The sequence below is a fragment of the Herpailurus yagouaroundi genome, unplaced genomic scaffold (assembly GCF_014898765.1).
Source record: "Herpailurus yagouaroundi ecotype Mexico unplaced genomic scaffold, PumYag 100, whole genome shotgun sequence".
NCBI lineage: Eukaryota > Metazoa > Chordata > Mammalia > Carnivora > Felidae > Herpailurus > Herpailurus yagouaroundi.
Genome location: NW_024412391.1, coordinates 82559864 through 82585779, shown reverse-complemented (window position 1 = coordinate 82585779; position 25916 = coordinate 82559864). Strand labels below are relative to the sequence as shown.

Here is a 25916-nt window from a genome sequence, read left to right as displayed (position 1 = left end):
TCTGTGCTGACAGCTCAGAGCCTGGAGCCTGCTTCAGATTCTGTGTCTCCCTCTCGCTCTGCCCCTCCCCCACTCATGCTCTGTCTGTCTCTCTCTCTCTCTCTCTCACAAATAAACATGAAAAAACAAATAAACTGATAAAGCAGATAATGAAAGCTTAAATAAGCCAACAGGGAAATAAAGTCATTAAAGGAGATTTAAGTACCAAGGTAGGCCCTATAATAAAACATTTACCCTTAAATATCCAGTTTTGGTTTTTTAATAAAAGGGCAGAGAGGGGTGCCTGGGTGGCTCAGTCGGTTGGGTGTCTGACTTCGGCTCAGGTCATGATCTCGCAGTTTGTAAGTTCGAACCCCGCATAGGGCACTGTGCTGACAGCTCAGAGCCTGGAGCCTGCTTCGGATTCTGTCTCCCTCTCGCTCTGCTCCTCCCCCACTCATGCTTGCTCTCTCTCTCTCTCTCTCTCTCACAAATAAATAAACATTAAAAAAAAATTAAAAACAAAAAACCAAATCCAGGTACTATATATTTTTTTAATATTTTATTTCGTTTTTGGGAGAGCCCAAGTAGGGGAGGGGCAGAGAGAGAGGGACAGAGGACCTGAAGCAAGCTCTGTGCTGACAGGCTGACAGCAGCGAGCCCAATGTGAGGCTTGAACTCATGAAGCACAAGATCATGACCTGAGCCAAAGTCAGACACTCAACCAACTGCGCACATGTCCCAGCCAGGTACTATTATTTTTTAAAAAGATGCAAAAACAATAGAGTTGCAAATCAAGGAGTAGACCAGGGATCCCAGGCATATGGGATACATATGGGAAACAAAGGGATAGGAGAAGCAGCATGCTAATTACAACAAACAAGACGATCTACTGAGGGCAAACTTCCTTAATCTGGAAAAATTAAAATGTTAGTAAATTAGTGATCCTCCCTGAATAGACAGGAGTTAAAACTTGGGATACTTACTAATGTAATTTATATAAACGATGATCCAAGAGAGAAGCCAGTGTTGATTTTTAAATTAACAATCTACCTAAATTAACAATTTTAAAAATAAGCATGTTGTCCCACTTGGAGGTTCTTGGAATAAAATTACTTGCTTGGAGGAACTGGCTTAATGATACATTGTCTTTAATCTATTATACGCCAGGCTCCTAAATTGTTGCTTCTAAGTAACTGTAAGTACTGAGAGCCTCCGGGAGGGGGCAATTATAATTTGTAATTTACCCATGAGTTACTAGCATTTTATCAACTGGAAAGAGACGGGTTTAATGTATTATTCCTTTGCTGAACACTGGCAGGCCACAGATGTGACTAACCTTGGATAAGAAACCTCTCTTGTGATTCCCCTTTCTTTGGGCCATGTAATGATTGGCTCTGTATTTTGTTATTTCCCTCATTCTTGGACAGAATTGATGGAGAGTCCATCAGGGTGGGGAAGAGGGAAACAAGGATTGTGTCCAATCCAGGACATGCCTGATTTCCCTCTACAGAGGACCAGAACTCAGCACTCAGTCAGGCCTGCCAACGAGATCACCTGGCACAGTGGTTCTCACACTGGAGCCTGCATCAGAACCACATGATGCTTGTTAAAAACAGCATGGGTGGCTTAGTCGGTTAAGCGTCGAACTTCGACTCAGGTCACGATCTCATGGTTTGTGGGTTCGAGCCCTGTGTCGGGCTCTGTATCGACAGTCCAGAGCCTGGAGCCTGCTTCAGATTCTGTGTCTCCCTCTTTCTCTCTGCCCCTCCCTCATTCACACTCTGCCTCTCAAAAATAAATATTTACGGGGCGCCTGGGTGGCGCAGTCGGTTAAGCGTCCGACTTCAGCCAGGTCACGATCTCGCGGTCCGTGAGTTCAAGCCCCGCGTCAGGCTCTGGGCTGATGGCTCAGAGCCTGGAGCCTGTTTCCGATTCTGTGTCTCCTTCTCTCTCTGCCCCTCCCCCGTTCATGCTCTGTCTCTCTCTGTCCCAAAAATAAATAAACGTTGAAAAAAAATTAAAAACAAAACAAAAAAAAACAAAAATAAATATTTAAAAAAACTAAAAACAACAACAACAACAAAAAACCCAGAACAGATTTCTGGGTCCCCTGCCCCAGAATGGCTGACTCAGGAGGTCTGGAGTGGGGCTGAGAATGTGTCTCTAATGAGCTCCCAGGCACTGCAGTTATAATGGGGAAGCACACTGTGAGTGCCATTCTTTCTTCTTCCCCTGTTTTCAGCTTCTCAGACACAGCTTCAGGCTTTGATCGTTTCTCTCGCCGTTTTGAGGGTGAATGTGTCTGGTAGCACATGTCGTGGGGTCTCCCTCAGATCCCCCTTTATGACTTAGCACCTCATGCCCCAGCTGTGGAGAATGTTAGGCACATGCACAGCCCCGCATTAGCGTCACCACACTGGACACTCAGAGACCACCTGCACGGCCCCTGGGCTTCAAGAATGAAGCAAACGTACGCAGGTAACTTTCCAAAGCACCGGTGAGGTTAGGAAGAAGGGAGCCTTTACGGCCTTCCCTGCCCCTGGTTCATCACGGAGGTTGACTCTGCCACCACCGGCAATGTCGCCTGCAAGCAGCATCCAGAATCATCAGTGCACATGTCTGTTCCACCAGAGAAAACGTGCTGTGCTCAGGTACACACAGGCACATGGGCAGCTGGGGTGAGGAGGGGCTGCTGGGGAAGAGATAGGGGTGGGACCTGGAAGGTTCCTAGCCAGCTAAGGGTTGCTGGGACCTCCCAGCCAGTTCCCCCCAGAGGCCAGAACTTCCCACCCTGTACCCACAACCCCCTCAGAGACATTAGGTCTAAGAAATGCAGGGCAAGAAACAGTAGTTTAACTGACACTTTTGTTTTTTCATTCATTCATTTAACAAACATTTGTTTGTTTCTACTGTGCTGGACTCCGGGTTAGATCTTAGGATCCAAGAGATTAAAATACAATCTCTTCCATCAAGGTGTTCACAATCTGGCATAGGAGATGGACAAGAAGCACTCAGTCCCAATGAAGCATGATGAGAGGCAATGCACACTGTGGGGCAAAGCTCTGGGGCCAGAATACCCAGCTTCAAATCCTGTGTGACTCTGGGCAAGTCACTTAACCTCTCTGGGTGTCCGTGTCCCGTTTCCATAAAAGGGAAACAAAAGCAGAGCCTGCCTCATTAGATAGGTGTGATGGAAGGTCTAAATGAGTTAATATAGGCAAAGTGTTTGAAACTTGCCTCGTGCAGAGTCCCGATAGCCAGTTCTTGTCAATACTGGCATGACCAAGAGAAAGGTGCAGAGGACATCAGGGAGAGGGCAGGAAGCCAGATATGAAACTAACAACCTCAGAGCTGTAGCCTCTTGTAACATGAGCAGATCAAAACAGAGGATCCCAGGGCCCCTTCTAGTAGAAGAGCTGCGGGCTAGAGGTGCCTCCTAGTGGATACTTAGTAAGTATCCTGAGAGCCAGGCACGGGACACAGGAAGTAGTCAGAATTTCTCCTGCCTTGGACATACATCAATTAGGGAGAAAGGGAAGATACAGTTTCACATGGATTCACAGGAGGTTTGACATCTCACAACCAAGGGCACCAGTTGAGAACAGCCAGAGTGGTTCCCATGATCTGGCAGGCTTCTCCCTTACCGAATGCCCCGGGACTGAGGGCTACATCCTCCCTCTCTGTGCCTTTCCTCTCCTCCCCACACCCTCAATGCCACCAGCTCCATCTGTTGGCCCACGTTCCTCTTCTCTTTGTAACCACCACTAAAAGCCTGTGATTTTGCACATACATCTGCTCTCTTGGCCAGAGGAACTACCGGCCCTACAGCAGCACACACTGGCTGGAACTTTCAGAGGGCTATGGGCCAAGACTTTTGGGAACATACCCTGTCCAATAACACTCAGGTCAGGAAAGGACACTGGATGACACATGAAGAACGCTGAAGCAAAGCTGGAAATCCCTTGGACAGTGACTCAGGGGCAGCAGGCAGGGAAAAACAGGCCAGCAGGCAGTCCGTTATTGTGCAATGCAGACCATTCCCTCCTTCTGGCCACCAATCAGGGATGGCCCTGGCCACAGACATCACCTTCACTGGGCTTAGCTGAAAAGGATGGTGTCCAGCTCACAACCTTCCAGCACTCACATGCCAGCACAGTGGCTGTTATGAAGAACAGAGAAATGACCAAGCAAATTCAGAGGGTCCCCAGGGTCTATCTTGTGTTGTCTTACTCTCCACCACTTCTTGCCTTCTCCTTTCTTCTCAACTCCAATTAAGAGAAAAAGGGGGGGTGGGAGGGGGTAGAAACAAGCCCTTGGAACAACCTGGATGCTAATTTCAATCCAAAACAGTGGGTTCACTGAGCCCTGGCCACCAGCCCTCAGCAACTTCCAGCTCAGCTACCCAGTGTTCCTGGGACTGAAAATACCAGAACATCTGATGAAGCAGCTGCAGTTAAATTTAGCCCCGGCAAACCCAGGCAGTCTGGCAGCCAGAAGCAGCAGAGTGGACCCACGAATGCACCCATCACATGTATGAGAGCCTCCAGCTACACACAACACCAGTGTGAGTAGGGCAAGGGCAGGGAGAGGGAATGCGGTGAAGTTCAAGGCCCAAAGGCAGGTCTCCTCTCGCAGCATTGCCGGGACCCATCAGCCCAGTGCTGCCACCAGCAGGTACCAGGCAGGTGTCATAGATGAGTATAGCATAAAAATGGAAAGAAAAGAAAATGGCGGGGATTCTGTTGAACTGCAGGGTGATATCCCATCTAAATCCACTGAAATTTAGACTTTTAAGAGACACCATGTTAGCCAAATAAAATCCTGCATTACGTCTGCAGACTTTCAATGTGACACCTAGGTCCACCTGCATGGAGTGGGCAACCCCACAGCTACTATTTCACCATCGGCCATTCATTCTTTGTTTTTTCAGTTTCCTGTTAAAATGCAAACAGACCATGGGCTTTAAGATTGCTTACCTAACTCAGTTATTCTGACAGATCCCTTTAAGAAACAAAGGAAGGAGGGGGCGCCTGGGTGGCGCAGTCAGTTAAGCGTCCGACTTCAGCCAGGTCACGATCTCGCGGTCCGTGAGTTCGAGCCCCGCGTCGGGCTCTGGGCTGATGGCTCAGAGCCTGGAGCCTGTTTCCGATTCTGTGTCTCCCTCTCTCTCTGCCCCTCCCCCGTTCATGCTCTGTCTCTCTCTGTCCCAAAAATAAATTAAAAAAAAAAAAAAAAAAAGAAACAAAGGAAGGAGAAAAGAAAAAAATCAGCCTATATGAATAAATTAATTGGTAAATTAGCATGTAGTAATATGTTCAGAATCAATTAAATGTTAGCTGTATAAAGTAGCAATTGTTCAATGCAAAGAGCATTTGGCTTAGAGTCAGATAGACTTGAGTCTAAACCCTGGCTTTGACACCCACTAGGAAATTAATTAACTTTCCTAAGCTGCAGGGTCTTCTTTGGTAGAATAGAAACAACATGCCTGCCTACCTTGAACTGCTATGGAGATTAAGTAACGCAGGGCAGTGTTGAACCTGAGATAATTTATGCACAGTAAATGCTGTATGAACTTTAATCATCTGAGAGCCAGGTTCTGTAGGGCAGAGACAAAGAGTGGGAGGAGAGGTAGGTGGTGGGACAGCATCTCGCCCACCAGAGCTTTCCTGGAGCACGGGACTGCCCCAAATTAGATAGAAGGCTTCTGAGCCACATGGGGCCACACTGTCCCCCAGCGTCCATTTGCCACACTGCAGCCACACTTAAGCCGAATTGTCCCTGGCCTTTCTTCCTCCATTTGAGGTAATGCAATGTCAAGCCAGTAGACCTACCTCACCATCATTTCTACTCCATGTGAGCCCCTCACACAGTCTTGTGCTGAGCTAGGTGGTTGTTGAGGGTAATCTGAGACAGCAATGCCCTAGTTTGTCCCATCACCAAGCAAGCTGCCTGCACCAGGGGGAGGATTTGTTTAGCCTCTCTGACCCAGTGTTTACATAGACTTCTAGCCCCGACAGTGCACTTGAATACCCTGGAGAGATTTTAAAATGAATAGCCACTTGTACACAACACTCTAACTGCAGACCTACAGAATCAGAATCTCAGCAGGTGGACTGGAAAATCCCTAGGAAAAGAAAAATACTCAAGGGATCCCAAATTCAGCCAATTTTGAAAACACATTGCTTTATCCCTTATTGTGCTGCCTCCCGTCGCCTCTTGGGTCTGTCTTGGCTTTGTAAATAACACAAGCGAGAAAAAGCGCTCCCTATACTGAAAATTAGTATTCATGTGGAGCTAAAAAAAATGAGGGGTAAACAGCCAGGTGAGAGGGAACAGAAAAGAGAGACCAAGAAACACATAGAAAGGCTGGAAGAGGGGAAGGAAAACAGGCGTGCCCACGCGTGCGCATGCACACACACACGCACACACACAGAAAGATGGGGAAGAAAGAAGAGAGACAGGAGGAAGGAAGGCACATTTCATGACTGTGCCAACATTTTGGTATGGCAAGAGATAACCTAAGCCAAATCAATGGATGAGTCTTAGGTAAAAAAAAATTTCCAGTCTGGGCATGGGGTTATTATCTACAACATGCAAAAGCTCTTATGTATTGGCAAAGATACAAACACCACAGTAGAGAAATGGGCAAGACATGAAGAGATAACCCAAACAGCCAATACACAAAAAGGTGGGTGAGTTCACTAGTGGTTTGGGAAATGCAGATCGTTACTTTATACCTTTGAGGTTGGCAAAAATCAGAAAGCCATGTACTTACTGCTCGGTAGGATGTAGGGGAAGTGATTTCTTTAAATCTTGATGGTAAAGACGTCAATATAAGTCATATAACTTTGAAAAACTGACATCTAATGAAATTTACCACTCTTTGTCAATCCCCCTGTTCCATTCCTGGGACTTGAGGCCCTGGAGATTAAAAACACCAGTACCTAATGATGTATACTCAAAAATGTCAACTACAGCATTGTTCATGATAACATAAACACTGGTAACAGAGAAAGTCTGTTAATAGAGTATTAATAAATAAGTGTTGATATATCTAGCCTGCTTAACATAACTTTATATAGCAGTTAATAAGAATGAATAAAAGTCATATCACAGTTGGAATTTAAGGGATTGGGTACTGTTGTATAAAAACAATAAGGCAAAAAAATGTTTATAATATTGCTGTTTTGTAAAACAAAATGACAGAAACTCCTGGCGTGTGTGTGTGCACACGTGCGTGCACAGGGTTGACATGCAGCTAGTATACATTGATAGCTGAAACATTTAGTGTGGCTCTATCATTCTAATTGATTCACACGGTGCCATACTGTTGCTACGTATTTTGAATGGCACTCCTGTATACATGTGTTCATGCCTTTGTACATGAGTACATAACAAATATGGAGAAGAAATCAGATAGGTGCATACTAGATTGTTAACACAGATTAGCAAGGAAGGAAAAGGGGGCTTCTGTGGGTAGAGCTGGAGGAGAAAAGGTGAGGGAGGCAACCTAAGAACAAGCAAAAAGAAACATTTAAAAAAATGTGCAACAATCAATTATGCTATGCACTTATGTAAAATTATGTATATGTTTTTATGCATACAGGATCTCTTAAAATATAACTGTTAAGAGCTTATTAGTCAAATATTATTATAATAATGATATGTAACACACCAAACCCAAAGCCTCAGTGACATAGAAAAAAGGCATCTTTTTCTCACTCATAGATCTATGGACTGGCAGGTATGACTCCTTCAGGCTATAGGGCACTCCCTGTGACTCTCATTCCGAAACCAGAACTATCTGGGGCATGTTCTTCTCATGGATAATGACAGAGGCCCAAGAGGTCAAGCTAATCCACTCAAGCACATTTAAATCTGCTCATGGACTGATGTCAGCACCATGGAGACGTAAGATGCCCTACTTTTTAACAATTAACTAGGCACCTATCCATGAAGAAAAGTACCTCTGTGGGAAGTGTGGGATCCAGCACGTTATGTCAAGGGACCCAGGAGTCTCACCCACCTGTGCACCCAGTAATAGGCAGACAGACCTCGTCTAGACAGGAAAACCAGCAAGAGCCAGTGAATCTGCCCCAACCCCTCTAGGCTGTTGTCGGGGAAAGCCTAGAGGGCGCTCATTTGCATAGAAACCCACAACAAAAGAGACTTTGAAGAGATCCAGCCTTCCCAAGGGGATTTCAGCATGCCTCTGGGGGTAAAAATACAGATTTCAACACGTTGGAGAAGAGCAATTGCGCAAACACTGCCCCTCCCCCAAGGCAACACTGCACAGGGCTGACCTAGCCAGTGGTAACCTCTCCCACAGGATAAAGGACGAGCAGCGAGCCGCTTTCCCAGCCACGGTGGATGCTGCTGGAGAAACCCATTTCCACGTAGCAGCACCCAGAGTACTGAGAAGGGACCTCCATGACCGAGGGGGGGAGGGGGGGAGGGAGGAGTTCAAGAAAGAGGCAGGTAAGATTACCAAAGGGCATTAAAGGAAGGGGGTTCCTGCTGACAGTGCTCAGGACTTGAGCAGGAAGCCTGCCCACAGCCTCTGGGAGAACCTTACCTGAGGACCTGCCCACTGGCCCAGGGGCACCCCCAGCACCCTGAGTGCTCCACCCACACTTTCCCTAACTCCGAAGCCGGCTCCTATGTGTACTCTAGAGCGCGGCGGCAAGGATCCAGCGTCCGGCTTTCTCTCCGAAAAACAGACCCGGGCGAGGGAGGGAGAAACCACAAATTGGACCTGTAGCGCCACCTTCTGGAAAACTGAAGAGAGGTTTCCAGCAGCCATTCTGATGAGCTTTAAGAGCCAGGGAAGATGTACACGCATAAGAATTCTGCCACAAGAGGGAGCAGGAAATACGGAGCAGGTGTGTTGACGCAAGGTTGAGGAAAAACCTCAGATTTAACAGAACCAAGGCTGCTAGTAAAGATGTGAGGAGCTATTGGGTACCTCAAATGCAAAAGAAGCAACACGAAACTACAAGGAATATAAAGAATCAAGAAAACATGTCATCATCAAAGACAATACTCTTCCAATGAGCAAATTCAAAGGCACAGAATTTTCTGATCTAGCTGATAAAGAATTAAAGAACTTTTTTTGAGGAAACTCAATGAGCTACAAGAAAACAGACAAAGATGTCGGGAATACATGAACAAAATAAGAAATTTAACGAAGAGCCAAATCATAAAAAAGAACCCAACAAATTCTGGAGCTGAAAAAGTCAATGGATGAAATGAAAAAGTACAGCACAATAGAGAGCATCAGCAGTAGAGTAGACCAAGTGGAAGACAGAGTAAGCTAGCAGATAGCAAGTTTTAAACAGTCCAATGAGAGGAGGCAACGAATGAAAGAACAAAGAAAGACTACAGGACTGATGGGACTCCATCAAACATACAGATATTAGAATAATTGGCATTCTAGAAGGAGAAGAGGTGGAGAAGGGACAGAAAGTTTATTTAAAGAAATAAGAGCTAAGAAATCCAAAGCCTGGGGAAAGACCTGGACATCCAAGTTCATGAAGCTAACAGATCACCCTAGTATCTCAGGGCAAAAAGACCTTTTCCAAGACACATTATAATGAGAATGCAAAAATCAAACATAAAGACATTCCTTCAGGCAGTCAAGGAAAAAAACTGTAGCTTATAAATACACAAAACAAACCCCAAACCAGCAGCCTATCAGTGGATTTCTCAGCAGCAACCCCTACAGGCCAGGAGCACGGAATGAGATATTCAAAGTGTTGACAGAAAAAAACTGCCAGCCAAGAGAAATACTCTATCCAAAGTTATCCTTTACATATTTCATATGTAACTAACATAAAATATATATGCATATACATGTATATATTTGAAATAGACTCCCAAACAACAAAAGTTGAAGTTCATCACCACTAGACCTGCCCTGCAAGAAATACAGAAAGGAGTTCTTCAAGCTGAAATAAAAGGGTGCTAAGTAGTGATATGAAAACAATGTGTTGTATAACATATTGGCAAAGGTAAAAATACAGTCAGATTCAGAAAATGAATTCTATAATAAGATGATATGTTAACTAGTTAACTACAGTATAATAGTTAAATATTAAAAATAACTACAGCTACTACAATTTGAAAACAAATACACAATATAAAAAGTAAATTACAATATCACATATGTAAAAGGGGAGAGTAAAAGGGTGAAGCTTTTATATGCAAAGTCGCTATCAGCTTAAAATGGACTATTTTATCATTTTATGCAAGGCTCATGGTAAGTACAAAGCAAAAACCTAGACTACATTCATAAAAGATAAAGGAGAAATAGAACATATTGCCACACACACATACACACACAAACCCCACCAACTTACAAAGGTAGACAGAAACAGAAAAAGAGAACTACAAAATAGCAAATAATTAAGATGGTAAGAATAAGTTCATGTATATCAAAACTCATTCTAAATGTAAATGGATTGAATTCACCAATCAAAATACACAGAATGGCTAGATGGATAAGAAAACAACCCCTAACTATAAGCTGCCTACAAGAGACTCACTTCTGATTTAAGGATACACATAGGCTCCAAGTGAAGTGACAGAGAAATTTATCCCATGCAAGTGGAAACCAGAAGAAAACTTTTATTTATATGAGATGAAATATTCTTTAAGTCAAAAAAAAAAACAGTAATAAGAGACAAGAAGGTCACTACATAATAATGAAGAGGTCAATTCATCAAGATGATGTTAACAATCATAAATAAATATACACCCTACATCTGAGCACCTGAATATATTAAGAAAATACTAACAGATCTGAAGCAGAAATATAATACAGTAATATCAGGGACTTCAATATCCCAGAAACACTGGACTTGAACCATACATTAAACGAAGTAAACCTAACAGACATTTACACAACACTCCATCCAACAAAGTAAAATACATATTCTTCTCAAGTACACACTGAACATTATCTGGCAAAGATCATACAATAGGTAATAAAACAAGTCTTAATACAAGAAGACTGAAATCATAACAAGTTTCTTTTATGACCACTTTTCTGACTTGCTGTGAAACAAGTCAACAAGAGAAAAGCTAGAAATTTTATAAGCATGTGGAAATGGAATAACACACTCCTGAACAATCAATGGATCAAAGAAGAAATCAAAAAAGAAATTAACATTATCTCAAAACAAATAAAAATGGAAATACAACACACCAAAACCTACGGAATGCTACAAAAGCAGTTCTAAGGGGGAAGTTTATACCACTAAATGCTTTTTTAAAAAATGTTTGTTGGGGCACCTGGGTGGCTCATTCGGTCAAGTGTCCAACTCTGGCTCAGGTCATGATCTAGCAGTTCATGGGTATGAGCCCGACATCGGGCTCTGTGCTAACAGCTAAGAGCCTGGAGCCTGCTTCAGATTCTGTCTCTCCCTCTCTCTCTGCTCCTCCCCCACTCATGCTCGCTCTCTCTCTCTCTCTCTCTCTCTCTCAAAAATAAATTAACATTAAAAAAAGTCCACACTAATGAAAAAAATGTGTGTTTATTTTGAGAGAGAGAGAGAGAGAGAGAGAGTGCTGTAGAGGGGCAGAGAGAGGGGAAGAGAGAAAATCTCAAGCAGGCTCTGTGCTAACCTGGGGCACAGTAGAGCACAACCTGGGGCTCACATTCATGAATGGTCAGATCATAACCTGAGCCAGAACTGAGTCAGTCACTTAACTGAACCACCCAGGTGCCCCACCAATAAATGCTTTTACTAGGAAAACAGAAAAATCTCTAACAACCTAACTTGAACAAACTAAGCCCCAAGTTAAGTGAGGGAAGGAAATAATAAAGATCAGAGCAAAAATAAATGAAATAGAGACCAGAAAAACAACAGAAAAAAACAACAAAACTAAGCTAGTTTTTTGATGAATAAAGTTGGCAAACTTCTAGCTACACTAACAAAAAAGAAACAAACAAAACAGGGAGAAGACTAAAAATGTGAAGTGAAAGAGGAGATATTACAACTAGAAAAATACAAATTATCATAAGAAATTATGAACAATTATATGCCAATAAATTGGACAACCTAGAAGAAATGGATAAACTCCTAGAAACAATATCACCTATCAAGACTGAATCAGGAAGAAATAAAAAATATGAACAGACCAATAATGAATAATCAGTAATCAGTAATCAAAAAACCTCCAACACACAAAAAAAGCCCAGGACCAGATTGCTTCACTGGCAAATTCTACCAAGAATTTAATGAAGAATTAATGCCAATCCTTCTCAAACTCTTCCAAAGAATTTTTTTTTGAAAAGAAACACTTTCAAATTCAGTTTACAAGGCCAGTGTTATTACCCTGAAACCAAAGCCAAAAAGGATACTACAAAAAGAACAACTATAGACCAATATTCCTGAGGAGCATAGATGCAACATTCTCAACAAAATATTTGCAAACCAAATTGAACAGCACTTATTAAAAGTATCATACACACCTTCACCAAGTGGGATTTATCCCTGGGATGCAAGGATGATTCAACATATACAAATCAATAAATGTAATACTCTACATTAACAGAATGAAAGACAAAAATCATGACTATCTCTATAGATGCAGAAAAAGCATTTGACAAAACACAAAATCCTTTCATTATAAAACCCTCAACAAATTGGGTATAGAAGGGACATACCTCAACATAATAAAGACCATATGCAATGAACGCATAGCTAACATCATTCAATGGTGAAAGACTGAAAGCATTTCCTTTAAGATCAGGTAAAAGACAAGGGCGCCCACTCTCACCATTTTTACTCAACAAAGTACTGGAAGTCCTAGCCGAAGCAAATAGACAAGAAAAAAAGGGGGGGGGGGCATCCAAATTGGAAAGGAAGGTATAAAGTTGTCATTATGTGCAGTTGATATGATCTTATATGGAGAAAATCCTAGACACTCACCCAAAACACTGTTGGAACTAATCAAATTCAGTAAAGTTGGACATAGCAATCAACATGCAGAAATCAGGTGCATTTCTACATGCTAACAATGAAAAATACTTCTTAAAACTATCCCACTCACAATAGCATCATAAACAATAAAATACTTAGGAATAAATTTAACCTGAGAGGTAAAAGATCTGTATAATGAAAATTATAAGACTCTGATGAAAGAAACTAAAGATGACACAAATAATGGAAAGATACCATGTGTTCATGTTTTGTAAAAATATTGTTAACATGTCCGTACTACCCAAAGCCATCTATATATTCAAAATAATCCCTATCAAAACTCCAGTGGCATTTTTCATAGAAATAGAAAAAATAATCCTAAAATTTGTATGGAACCACAAAAGACCCCCAACAGCCAAAGAATACTGACAAAGAAGAACAAAGCCAAAGGCACCATTCTTCCTGATTCTAAACTATACTACAAAGCTAGAATAATTAAAGCAATATGGTACTGGCATAGAAACAGACATGAAGACCAATGAAACATAATTAGAGAGTTCATAAATAAACCCACATATATGTAGTCAACTAATATTTGACAAAGGAGCCATTCAATGGGAAAGGAATGACAAAGGAACATTCAATGGGAAAAGGATAATCTGTTCAACAAATGATGTCTCAAAAGTTGGATAACATGCAGAAAAATGAAACTGGACCCCTATCTTACACCACTCACAAAAATTAATGCAGAATCGATTAAAAACTTTAACATAAGACCGCAAACCATAAAACCCCTAGAAGAAAACACTGGTAAGAAAACCCCTTGACGTTGGTCTTAGCAATGACTTTTTGATATGACACCAAAAACACAAGCAACATAAGAAAAATAAATTGACATGACATCAAATGAGAAAGCTTCTGCACAGCAAAATAATCAACAAAATGAAAAGTCAACCTACAGAATGGAAGAAAATATTTGCAAATCATGTATCAGGTAACAAGTTAATATCCAAAATATGTAATGAACTCACACAACTCAATAACAAGAAGAAACAACCCTATTTTAAAATGGGCAGAGGAACTGAATAGACTAGTACAAATGGCCAAGAAACACATGAAGAGGGGCTCAACATCACCAATCACCAGGGAAATGAGAATCAAAACCACAATGAGATATCACCTCACACTTGTTAGAATGGTTATCATCAAAAAGACAAGAGATAACAAGTATTTGCAAGGATGCGGAGAAAAGGAAACTTCTGTGCACTGTTGGTGGGAATGTAAATTGGTGCCGCCACTAGGGAAAGCAGTAGGGAGGTACCTCAAAAAATTAAATAGAATTGCTAAATGACCCAGCAATCCCACTTCTGGGATCAGATTCATATTCAAAGGAAACGAAAATAGGACATCAAAAAGGTATCTGCACCCCATGTTAACTGTAGAATTATTCACAATAGTCAAAATATAGAAACAATCTAAGTGTCCATCGATGGCTAGATGGGTAAAGAAGATGTAGTATGTGTGAATAACACAATGGAATGTTATTCAACCATGAGAAAAAAGGAAATCCTGCCATGTGTGACAACATGGATGAAATGAAGGCATTATGCTAATAGGTCAGACAGAGAAAGACAAATACTGCATGTTCTCAAATGTGGAATCTGAAAAAGCCAAACTCATAGAAACAGTGTAGAATGGTGGTCTAGTGTAAACCCTGACAGTTGAGTTTTCTCCTTCCTTTTTTGTAAAGCAAGTGCCTGACTTAAGTTTTGATGGCCAACTCATCCACGTCAAAGAGGCATGTACTTCAAAGATGGCTATCTCAAATAAATACATTGCCAGCCATAGGACTAGATAAAGAGGACATCTCCCCACACTGAGGCTCCTTTGTTTTAGAGTTCCTGATAGATTTTGATAACACTGGGGGCCACTTATTTTTCCTCTTCCTGCACTTTAAATTCACCAATAAAAAGTGAGCTCGTGAAACCCTAGGCCCCACCCTCTACCCTAACAAAAGCAGAACCCCATCCCTGTGTGCTTAGGCTGAGTGCGAGGGGGGTGGGGGAGGAGGGGTGTAGCCCCAGGTGGGCTGTGTGATTTCCAAGTCCTATAAATAATGAACCGCCTTTTCCCTAAATTTCCTGCTTGGTTATTGCTGAAGGGCATCCTGCAATTATAAGAACCACAAGAGCTAATCCAGCCACGATATTGGTTATTGACAGACTGACACCAACACAGAATAACTGCCTTAGTCAGCAGGAATGCATAATTGCCCTTTCAGTTAACCAAGGGGAAGGCCCTTTAGCTGTAACTTGCTTATAAGCACCAAACTCAGGTGGTAACAGCATCTGGGAAATGAGCACCACCTGCTGGGGGATCTGTGGCACTGCTACATGCTGTGGCACATCGCCTCTGTCACCTGCTGTGTTGCCTGCAGTATCCGACTCAAAAGGCCACAGCTGCTGTAATAATCCAACAATCTCCCCTGTGTGGTCAAGGGCAGCATGGTCAAGGGCAGATAGTCTAACAAGACAATTAGGCCACTAATTATAAAGGCGTGAGTTAGCTGTTAATGTGTGTAAGGGTCCTTCACTCCTTAAGGCCAAGAAGAGCTAAGGAAGGTGGACTGGATTGCCAGGCTATGGTCACCAGACAAGGAGAAGCTCCGGGCTAAAGGCATGAGGAAAAGATTCCCGAAGCTGGGGAGGATGGGAGACCTCTGTCTAACCACTGAGTCAGTGGGTCATGCCCAGACTACATGTCCTAACCCTGAAAAGTGGAATAGCCTTGCAACTGGAAGCCAATGGCATCACCAGAGAGAAAATACAACAGAGGCCTATGGTCCATGGCACCACTTCACTCACTGCTATCACTTCGTCCCCTGACCCAATGGGATATTATGGGTCCAACCCCCGTGTGATGTTGCTAAAGAATTAATGGACAAATATAAATGTCCTGAACAGCTGGTGCCAGAACCTCCTAAGAACCCTGAAGAACCCCAGCTTCTTGAGAAATGCCAACCCCATGAAGCTCCCTGAGCATTGCTCAATGCCGTGCATACCATGCCAAGACTCTAGTTTATGCCCCAGAGGCCTAAGAGCTTTTCCCTAAGACCCTGTGCATATCATACTAGTGGGGGTGGACCCCAATCCAAGAGACGTCTCTTGGGACACCCTGGAAAGGAAAGTGGCCACCTATGAAGAGGGCTTACATTGACATCCCAAAGTTTCCAGTAACAACACGTAAGATTATGGTAAAAAGAGACAATCAAGAAGTAGAAACTGAGATAAAAAAAAAAAACTATCTTATCTGAAATTCAAAGCTTTCTTAAAGATTTCATGTAGCAGGAAGGACAGAGGGGAGCTAACTGGCTATCCCAGGGTTTTTTTGCTTGTTTGAAATGAGCTCCGAATTGTTATTCATGGCAGCCAAAATGTATCAACTGGCTGGTATCTCTAAAGACCCTAAAATCCATAACCCTAAAATCCATAGCTTTCTTAAAGAAAGCCACCTATATGCGCATTTTCTCTGAGATACCATAGAGCCTGAGCCCCTAGGCTTTCCCATGAATGGGACAGAACTAAAAAAATAAGTCTTATAAGGTGTCCCTGCTGCTCCTAAGGGAAAAGCTGACAGGGAAATCAAGGCCTCTAGAGAGGAAGAAGTGGGAGAAGGGAAAGCAAAGGCCCCCAGAGTCACCAATATTTGAATACTGAATTGAATCCCTCTCCTAACCTGGACATTTATTGCCTGAGGCTGTGTCCATCCTTCCATCATAATGATCACTGCGAAGGCTCGCAGTAAGTGGAAAACGTTAGATGAGGCCCATCTCCTGCTGCACAAAACTGGCGTGGTCCAATAGGTTGATTATTTCCATGACCACAGTGACCCAAATGACCCCTCTTCATTTCTAACCCTGAAGAGACCCCATTTGACCCTGAGCCCAGAGAATTATTCTTCACAAGGTGCTCTCCCTAATGGCTGGGTGGCACTACTACATTTCAATTGGGACTGCTCAAATTACCAAAAGGCACTAAAACTCCTTGGAGAAAATTTTCTCTGTCCCTTGAAGATGTAAATCTTACTGTGTCTTTGAAATATAAACACCCAGGTGGTAATTAAAACTGCCCACAATCCCCTGAGACTGAAAAAGAACAATGGATGGAGAAGCCTTTTAAAATAAAAAGTGCTACAAAAACTCTTTTGCCCAAGATCTAGCCCACCTTAATCTAGCCTCCTTAAGGTCACTGTCAAGGACAAATACAGATCTTAAAAATCTTCACAAGTATTAGTAAAAAAGTTTTAGCCATTGGATTGGGTAACCTTAACTTCTGTCTGCCAGACACAATTTGAATTAAAATTTTATTTATAAATTAGTAGGGTGCCTGGGTGGCTCAGTCTGTTAAGCATCCAACCTCAGCTCAGGTCATGATCTCACGGTTCATAAGTTCGAGCCCTGCATCAGGTTCTGTGCTGTCAGTGCAGAGCCTGCTTCAGATCCTCTGTCTCCTTCTCCCTCTCTCTCTCAAAAATAAAAACATTAAAAAATTTTAAAATGTTATTTATAAATTACTGACTTTTATATTATTGTACCTGATTCACAGCTAAAAATTTGAAATTAAAAGCTATCAGGTCAGTGTCCTATATGCATGCTTATGTATGTGTATGAATGTATATTGTGTATATGTGATTTTTTTTCCTCTCTACCTCTGGATTGTATTGCCAAATTTAATTTGTAAAACAGCTCTATATAACTGGCTTAAAGAAAAATAAGCACTTATCAAATTAAATATTTCTAAACTCTCGGAAATGTAATGAAAACTAACTCAAATGTTTTCAAGTTCACATGACCTAGGTGAATCTTTGGTAAGCAAAAGCTAAAGTTTGTTGGTCTAATTAAAACAGGCATTTCTTCAGGTTATCAGCATTAAATATAATGGGGTCATACAACTTTTACTCTACCTGGGTTTATTAGTCAAGTGAGCTCATGCTATCTCTGTTGCAAAAAAATTTATCAGGAAGAAAATAACATTTTCTTGAGTCATCTAAATATAATCGCTAAGAACAAGTACACTAAATAAATGTAAGTGAAATAGAAGCTTTTAAGTAAACTTTTCAATAATTATGTATTATGATATATCTACCGAAATAGGTTCTCAAATCTCTTTGGTAATTTATACCCTTAGTGCTTTGCTAAGTTAAATGATGGAAATTCATTAAATGTCTAGGTCATTTCCAAACAAGACAAAATACTGAAACATCTAAATAAGCTTATCTATTTTTGATATAAACTTCAGAGAAATCACAATAGCTCATGTATGGACAATCTTCATGCCTGTTGCCATGTAGTCCACTCAGAAAGATCACCAGAGACATTCAAACAGACCAGGAAAATCTATCAGACTGCCATTGTGCACCTGCACTCCATTCGAAGATGCTTCCAGCCCAACATCTAGAAATCTTCTTGATTGGCTGCCTTCAGAAGTCAGAACCTGGGATTATAACTTGCTCTGATCATTAACCTTTGTGTTTTGGTTTTGGTTTCCATAGAAATGCCTCTTATTTGATACCTGATGCAAATACTTGCACCAAATAGACCTAACTTTGGGAGCCCACCTGCATGACCACCTCCCGAAAGAAGACACAAACTTTAAATGAACTGACCCATCCTCAGGACTAGAAGACCAGTTTGATGCGATATGGGACAATCTACCAACTCAAGACAGGTTCAATTTATACCAAATGGCCCAAGATGTTAAAATATTTTCCAACAGTACCCAAATCTTTGAAGACATTCCTAGGGTCCCTGATATCACAGACTTAGTTTCACTGCAGGACCTTTCAAGTTCGAGACAACATCTATAGACTGGATTTCAGACTATTGTCTACATAATTATTATAAGATTTCCTACTATAATCCTATTTAGATATATTCTTTCTGGGTTACATATTGCCCTATTCCTGATGTTCAGCATATCAGCGACCCAGGCAGTTAATGTCTTCGCCATTAACTCGTATGCCTTGGCATCAGAGCGGACTGTAGTAGAGACCCTTGAAAGTTGGGTGGTTTTTTTTTTTGTAATTTCAAGTATCTAACTTAAGCTTTTATTGCCAAGGCATCCACTTCAGAGAGGCATTCACTTAAAAGATGGCTATCTCGAATAAACACATTACTAGCTAAGTCACAAGATAAACAGCCAGGCGCCCTCCGGCCATTGAGCCTCCTTGGTTTTAGATCTTGGTTGATTTCTATATGACCATTTGAGCCACTTGTTTCTTCTCTTCCTGAGCTTTAAGTCCCTGCTCTTATGTTTTAAATTCACCAATAAAGAATGAGCCTGCAAAACCCTAGGCCCCCACCTTCCATCCCAATAAAAAATACCCAAAGGCTTGTGCACACTCTCTCCACCTGTAACCCCACTGTGTGGCCCCAGGTATGCTGTGAAATTTCCTGGTCCTGTAAGTAATGAACTGTTTTTTCTCCAAGGTTTCTATATGGTTATGACTAACGAGCATCTTGAAATCACTAGAAACGCAAGGGCTGGTCCAGCCACAACACTGGTTATTGACAGGCTGAGACCAGCACAAAACAGGGGTTACCAGGGATTGGGGGGCAAGGTGGAGAAATGAGGGAGATGCTGTTTAAGGGTACAAACTTGCAACCAGTAGATAAATAAGTTCTGGAGATCTAATGCACAGATAAGTGATTATAGTCAACAACACTGTATTACAAACTTCAAATTTCTAAGAGATGAGATCTTAATTGTTCTCACCACAAAAAAAGAAAATTACCTCATGGGATTGAGTGGTCATCATATCGCATCATATAAATGTATCAAATCAACATACTGTATACCTTAAATTTATGCAATGTTATATGTCGGTTATATCTCAATTAAAAAAATAATCTCAACTCAAAAAACAAAATAGAAACAAGAAAAAAAAAACCCTCTGCATGTGCCTCAGACATGCACATTCCACTGTCCAAAGCAAGTCACATGGCCAACCCAAAATTAGTGGGATAAAGAAATATACTCTTCCCATGAGGGTGTGAGGGGTGTGGGGAGAAAGAGTAGGAATGAAGGAAATACTTGCTAAATAAAAAGGTCATCTTCCCCGGAGTCATGTGGGAAGCCAGGCATGAGAAGATGTTCTCACCTTGGAGAGCACTCAGGAATGATAAAGGAAGAGATGGAAGGGATGATGATGATAAAGTCTTGTTGTACAAATGGCCTAGTGAGAGTTAAAGAGTACAGAGAGCATTTTCCTGATCCCAATAGAAGAGAGACTTGTTGAAGAAGAGTATAAGCTGGTGCAACATTCATTAAAAACCTGTCTGACCTCAGCCGCAGCAATTTCTTACTTGACACATCCCCAAAGGCAAGGGAATTAAAAGCAAAGATGAACTATTGGGACCTCATGAAGATAAAAAGCTTCTGCACTGCAAAGAAAACAATCAACAAAACTAAAAGGCAACTGACGGAATGGAAAAAGATATTTGCAAATGACATATCAGACAAAGGGCTAGTATCTGAAATCTATAAAGAGCTCACCAAACTCCACACCCGAAAAACAAATAATCCAGTGAAGAAATGGGCAGAAAACATAAATAGACACTTCTCTAAAGAAGACATCCAGATGGCCAACGGGCATATGAAAAGATGCTCAATGTCGCTCCTCATCAGGGAAATACAAATCAAAACCACACTGAGATACCACCTCATGCCAGTCAGAGTGGCTAAAATGAACAAGTCAGGAGACTATAGATGCTGGCGAGGATGTGGAGAAACGGGAACCCTCTTGCACTGTTGGTGGGAATGCAAACTGGTGCAGCTACTCTGGAAACCAGTGTGGAGGTTCCTCAAAAAATTAAAAATAGATCTACCCTATGACCCAGCAGTAGCACTGGTAGGAACTTACCCAAGGGATACAGGAGTACTGATGCATAGGGGCACTTGTACCCCAATGTTTATAGCAGCACTTTCAACAATAGCCAAATTGTGGAAAAAGCCTAAATGTCCATCAACTGATGAATGGATAAAGAAGATGTGGTTTATATACAATGGAATACTACTTGGCAATGAGAAAGAATGAAATCTCGCCATTTGTAGCAACATGGATGGAACTAGAGAGTGTTATGCTAAGTGAAATAAGTCATATAGAGAAAGACAGATACCATATGTTTTCACTCTTACGTGGATCCTGAGAAACTTAACAGAAGACCATGGGGGAGGGGAAGGAAAAAAAAAGAGGTTAGTGAGGGAGGGAGCCAAAACATAAGAGACTCTTAAAAACTGAGAACTGAGGGTTGATGAGGGGTGGGAGGGAGGGGAGGGTGGGTGATGGGTATTGAGGAGGGCACCTGTTGGAATGAGCACTGGGTGTTGTATGGAAACCAATTTGACAATAAATTTCATATTTAAAAAAATGAAAAATAAAAAAATAAAAAAATAAAAAATAAAAGCAAAATAAACACATTTTTGAAATTTAAATGGCCCAACCATTTAATATTATTTTAAGTCTTTTAAAAAAATTTTTTCTGAAAAATATAAATAACTGTACATCCAAAAACATTACTCCCCAGGAAGTTTCCCAAAGGCAAAATATGGAATAAAACAGAGGAATGAAAACATTAAAAAAAATACAAAACGCACATACTTCTTGATCTACAATCTATCTCCTAGAATGGCATCTGTCCATGACTATGCTAAGCAAATCACATAAGATAAAGCAGTGTTTACAGTAGGAAATAAAAATGGGAAATAACCCAAGTCTCAGGACACTGTTAAATAAAATATGCTCTATCCATGAGACATTCTGCAATTGTTAACAACATACACTCTACACATGCACATGTACAGAAAGATTTCCAAGATATATTATTAAATTAAAAAAATATATATATCAAAGTTCAGAAAAATGACAAAAAATACCAACAGGCAAAAAACAAACAAACAAAAACCATAGGAAAGAAAACCCAAACTGTCAATATGAAAACATGCTCAACCTCATCAGTAATTATCACCATAAGAGACCATTTCACCCTCAGAAAACTGACAAAAATTATCCCTGATAATACCATGCGTTGGCAAAAATGTGGAACAGCAGGAACTCTTACACGTGAGCAACAGTATCATTCACAAGAATAAGAGGGACCTGCTTCACCAAGAGACACAGCTGCTGATATAAAAGGGAGGAGACCTTTCATTTTCTTTTTTGATAAAGTTATAATAATGTAGATCACACACAGGCTATGAGTTTTAACAAAGTATTTTAAAACGGCTTTCATGATATCCAAGAGGAGAATCTGAAGCTATGTGGGTTGACAATTAGAACAATCAGGAGCATTTGCAGCTGGCTAAATAAAGCAAGAGTTCGGATTGATTAATCAGCCAGTATCAGCCAAAAGGAATGTAGACTGGGTTTTTTTAATGTCCTGAGTGACAGAACAGACAGCCTGCTCATCCAGTAAGCATATTTGTTATCCAACATAGTGCATATCCAACTGATGTACTGGATAAAGTAGGTAAAATGGGTGTGTGCATACACAGCAAAACAATATTACAGGCATCAATGTGAAGCCAAGAACTTAGGTATAAATTTTCAGCAGGACAAGTACAGAACAGGAGAGATGTGGTTTATTAGCAGTTCGTGTAAAGAACTGGAAGGATTTTTTTTCATTAGAAGATCACTTCGAGTCAACAGTATGATGTAGCTACCCCTTGCCTCCCCCTGCCTTAAAAAAGATTTATTGCGGACTAAAATATATTGTTACAAGAGTTCAGAAGATGATGAGCTCATTAGATTATCTGAAATGCGGTGTTCAGATCTGGCTTCTGCATTTGAAGAAGGACACTGTAGCATTAGTTGTGTTGAAGATTTATGAAACATTTACTCTGTTCCAGGGACAACTGTATCCACACCCCCACCCACATTTTTGCACCACTTAATAGTTCTACCATGAGGCAGATACAAAATCCCATTCTATAATAAGAAACTATAACTCAGAGAGAACATGGCAGCACAGCTTATAAACAGCCAATGCAGAACTCAAACCCAGCTAATGGTAAAGCCCTGGCCCTTGATTATGGCATTCTGCCACTTCCAACTGGAGGGTGGCCAGAGAAAGGCCAAGGTAGAGAAGAATGTTCCTGAGGACCACTGGGAACAGAACTCCTGCAGCAGGCACTCAACACGTGGTACATTCCTGTGATTTCAGGAGGTGAACCGGGCCCAGAAGACTGATTCAAGCAAGTCAAAAACTGGTTATGAAAATAGAACATAAAAATGAAAACTATAAACACTTTAACAGTCGTATATTGACTACTAATAGGTAATAAATAGATGGACATCTTGTGGAGACACTTACCACTGCTTCATCTAAGTCATCTGTGTTCTGTTTCACCACCTAGATTTTACTGGAGGTTCACCTTTGGCAAAGGACAAGCAGAAGGAATTCTAGGGTCACTTTTGGCTTTAAGGTAGAACCCAAACTCAGAGAGGGTCAACTGGGACAGCTAGGTAGACCGACTTTGAACGCTCCAGTTACCATTACTCAGGTGTTTCAAAACCACCAGAGAGAGCAGCATCAGGAAAAATGAATCCTAAATACTCCAGCAGGAAGTATCCAAGTCAGTTGTGTGAGGGTGAATCCCAGGAGTTTTCCTTTATCCACTGCAAAGGAGAAAGGCACTTACTCTTTAAGGTAGCAAGGCTCTGAGCCTAGAGCTACCAGCACCATTTTGCCACCACGTGAGGCAGGACTGCCTGGTAATAAAGGCCGCACAGAGGAAAACGTTGCTAGGAGCTGGAGAGATACTCTCTTATGGTGAATGATACCTACATTTGTTCTTGACTGCTATGTAATGAGTTACCCCCAAAACATAGCACATAAAGCAACACATTGATGATCTCACAGAAGCTGAGGGTCAGGGGGGCCTAGCTGGATGGTTCTAGTTCAGCAGTTAAGATAATGACCAGGACTACAGTCCTCAAGGCTCCCAATGGGCAAAGAGCCACACTCACACGGCAGTCCACAGGTCACAATGGACCCACTTCCAAGCTCACTCATGTGGCCTTTCGCAGGTCTCAGGTGCTTGCACGCTGTTGGCTGGAAACATTAGTTTCTTGCCACCCAGGCCTCTCCACAGGGCTCCTCACAACATGGCAGCTTGATTCCCCCAGATCAAGAGCTCTAGGACAGCGTGAGCAAGCAATGGCAAGAGAGACTGAAGTCACAGTCCTTTCACAACCTAATCTCGGAAATGACGCCCCACTACTCTAACCATATTATACCTGTTGGAAGCTAGTCCCTAGGTCCAACCTACAATCCAGGTAAGAAGATTACACAGGGCATGAATAGCAGGAGACAAGGATCACTAGGAACCCTTTTAGAGACTGCCTAATGCAACATTATTTGAGCCCCTGGAGCCAGCCATGCCTGAAGTCAGCTACTTTCTGGTCTTTTCAGTTATGAGAGTTACTTCTCTTGGCTGAAATCAGTTTGAGTTGGGTTTCAAACAAATCACATGTAGCCCAGGGAATCCTTCACTAATATGTTAATATATAACGGAAAATAAACACCATCGTCAATAAAATCAAAGTGCAATGGGAGGTCATCAAAACAAGTTCTCCCTAGAGTGGATGTGTAAGCCAACTAGTACTCTTAAATGTCCTGTGTGATCTTTGATGATATTTTTTTGGATTTATTCTGCCTGGATTTATTCTAGCAGTCTGATATTCTTCCCAGCTAATTTAGCATGCCTGTGCCAGTGTGAGAGCATGCCAAACTCAGAATTTTATTGCCAAAGATGACAGTGAATAGAATTAGACCATCAGGAGTGCAATTAGTTTGACATGCTATTAACACCCCAACCATGAACACAGAAGGAAAGGCTTGAAAAAAATGGAAAGTTAAAATAAAACTAAGTTTAGCTCAGTTAAAGGCAAACAATAAAATAATTCAAATTTGATTTTTTGGTTTCCAATGCCTGTGAAAATAATATCTATATACAAATGATGTGAAAATCTGACAATCACTTGCATTAATTTTAACAGAAAGACAACGTATCATGTGTCTAGGGCTGAGAAACTATTACATATACACCACTAAGATTGGGTATCTTCCCTTCCACATCCATCCTTAAAATATACAATAGTACCACCATTGTCTACAGTGTCCCTTTCTGTGGTTTCAGTTACCACCCCCCCACCCCCCCCCCCACCCCCCGGCAAACCACTGTTCAAAAGCAAATGATCCTCTTTGTAACATAGTGCGCTTTCCGTGGCTTCAGGCATCCGCTGGGGGGCTTGGACTGCATCCTCTGTGGATAAAGCGGGGAGGATTTCTGCAGTCAGCACCCAGTCAGGGGAGAGGATGTCACTCCCAGACACTCAACCATGAGAAAAACGGCAGATCAGTTTGCTTTAGAAAACAATCTGTGTGGTCTTTTTTTTCTAACGAAAAATTTCACTAACAGAATATTTTCACATGCACAGTGTTCCACATCTCTCGAAATCAGGTATTGTCAGACTTGACTGTGCTTCCCAATAATCTAGAGGCTTGTTAAAACCCAGGTGGCTGGGTCCCATTCCCAGAATTTCTGATAAAGTGAGTTTGGGATGAGGGCCTAGAATCTGCATTTCTAGCAAGTTCCCAGGTGACGCTGCAGGTGGGGATCGGGGAACACCCCAAGAATCAGGCTCCTCCCATAGCTACTTGTAGGCTCAGCGCTCATTCTCACAGCCTCTATGGCTCCTAGCTCCTGGGCACTGCGAGTTCTTATCCAATGCCCTTCTTTTGCCACTCCTGACACTTGTCCTAGCCACCAAGAAAGGCAACCTGTGCATGCTAACTTCCTCAAACAATTTTAGATTTCTCAGTCATTGAAAGATTTTTACAGTTTCACAATAATATCTTTTAATCATTTTTACTTATTTTTAAGAGAGAGTGCAAGTGGGGGAGAGAGAGAGAGAGAGAGAGAGAGAGAGAGAGAGAGAGAGAGAGAG

The 25916-nt window shown here is 41.6% G+C and overlaps 1 long non-coding RNA gene across 3 annotated transcripts in view; it reads right to left on the bottom strand.

The window, feature by feature from the left end:
- The window catches only part of LOC121028873 (uncharacterized), a 170385-nt gene that overhangs the window by 93965 nt on the left and 50504 nt on the right, over window positions 1-25916 (bottom strand). The window contains exon 1 of one of the 3 annotated variants that reach the window (XR_005789473.1): window positions 8558-8696. The exons of the other annotated variants lie outside the window; for them this stretch is intronic. This is a non-coding gene — a long non-coding RNA (uncharacterized LOC121028873). Of the gene's footprint in view, window positions 1-8557; window positions 8697-25916 lie in introns of those variants that run through there. 3 annotated transcript variants of the gene reach the window in all.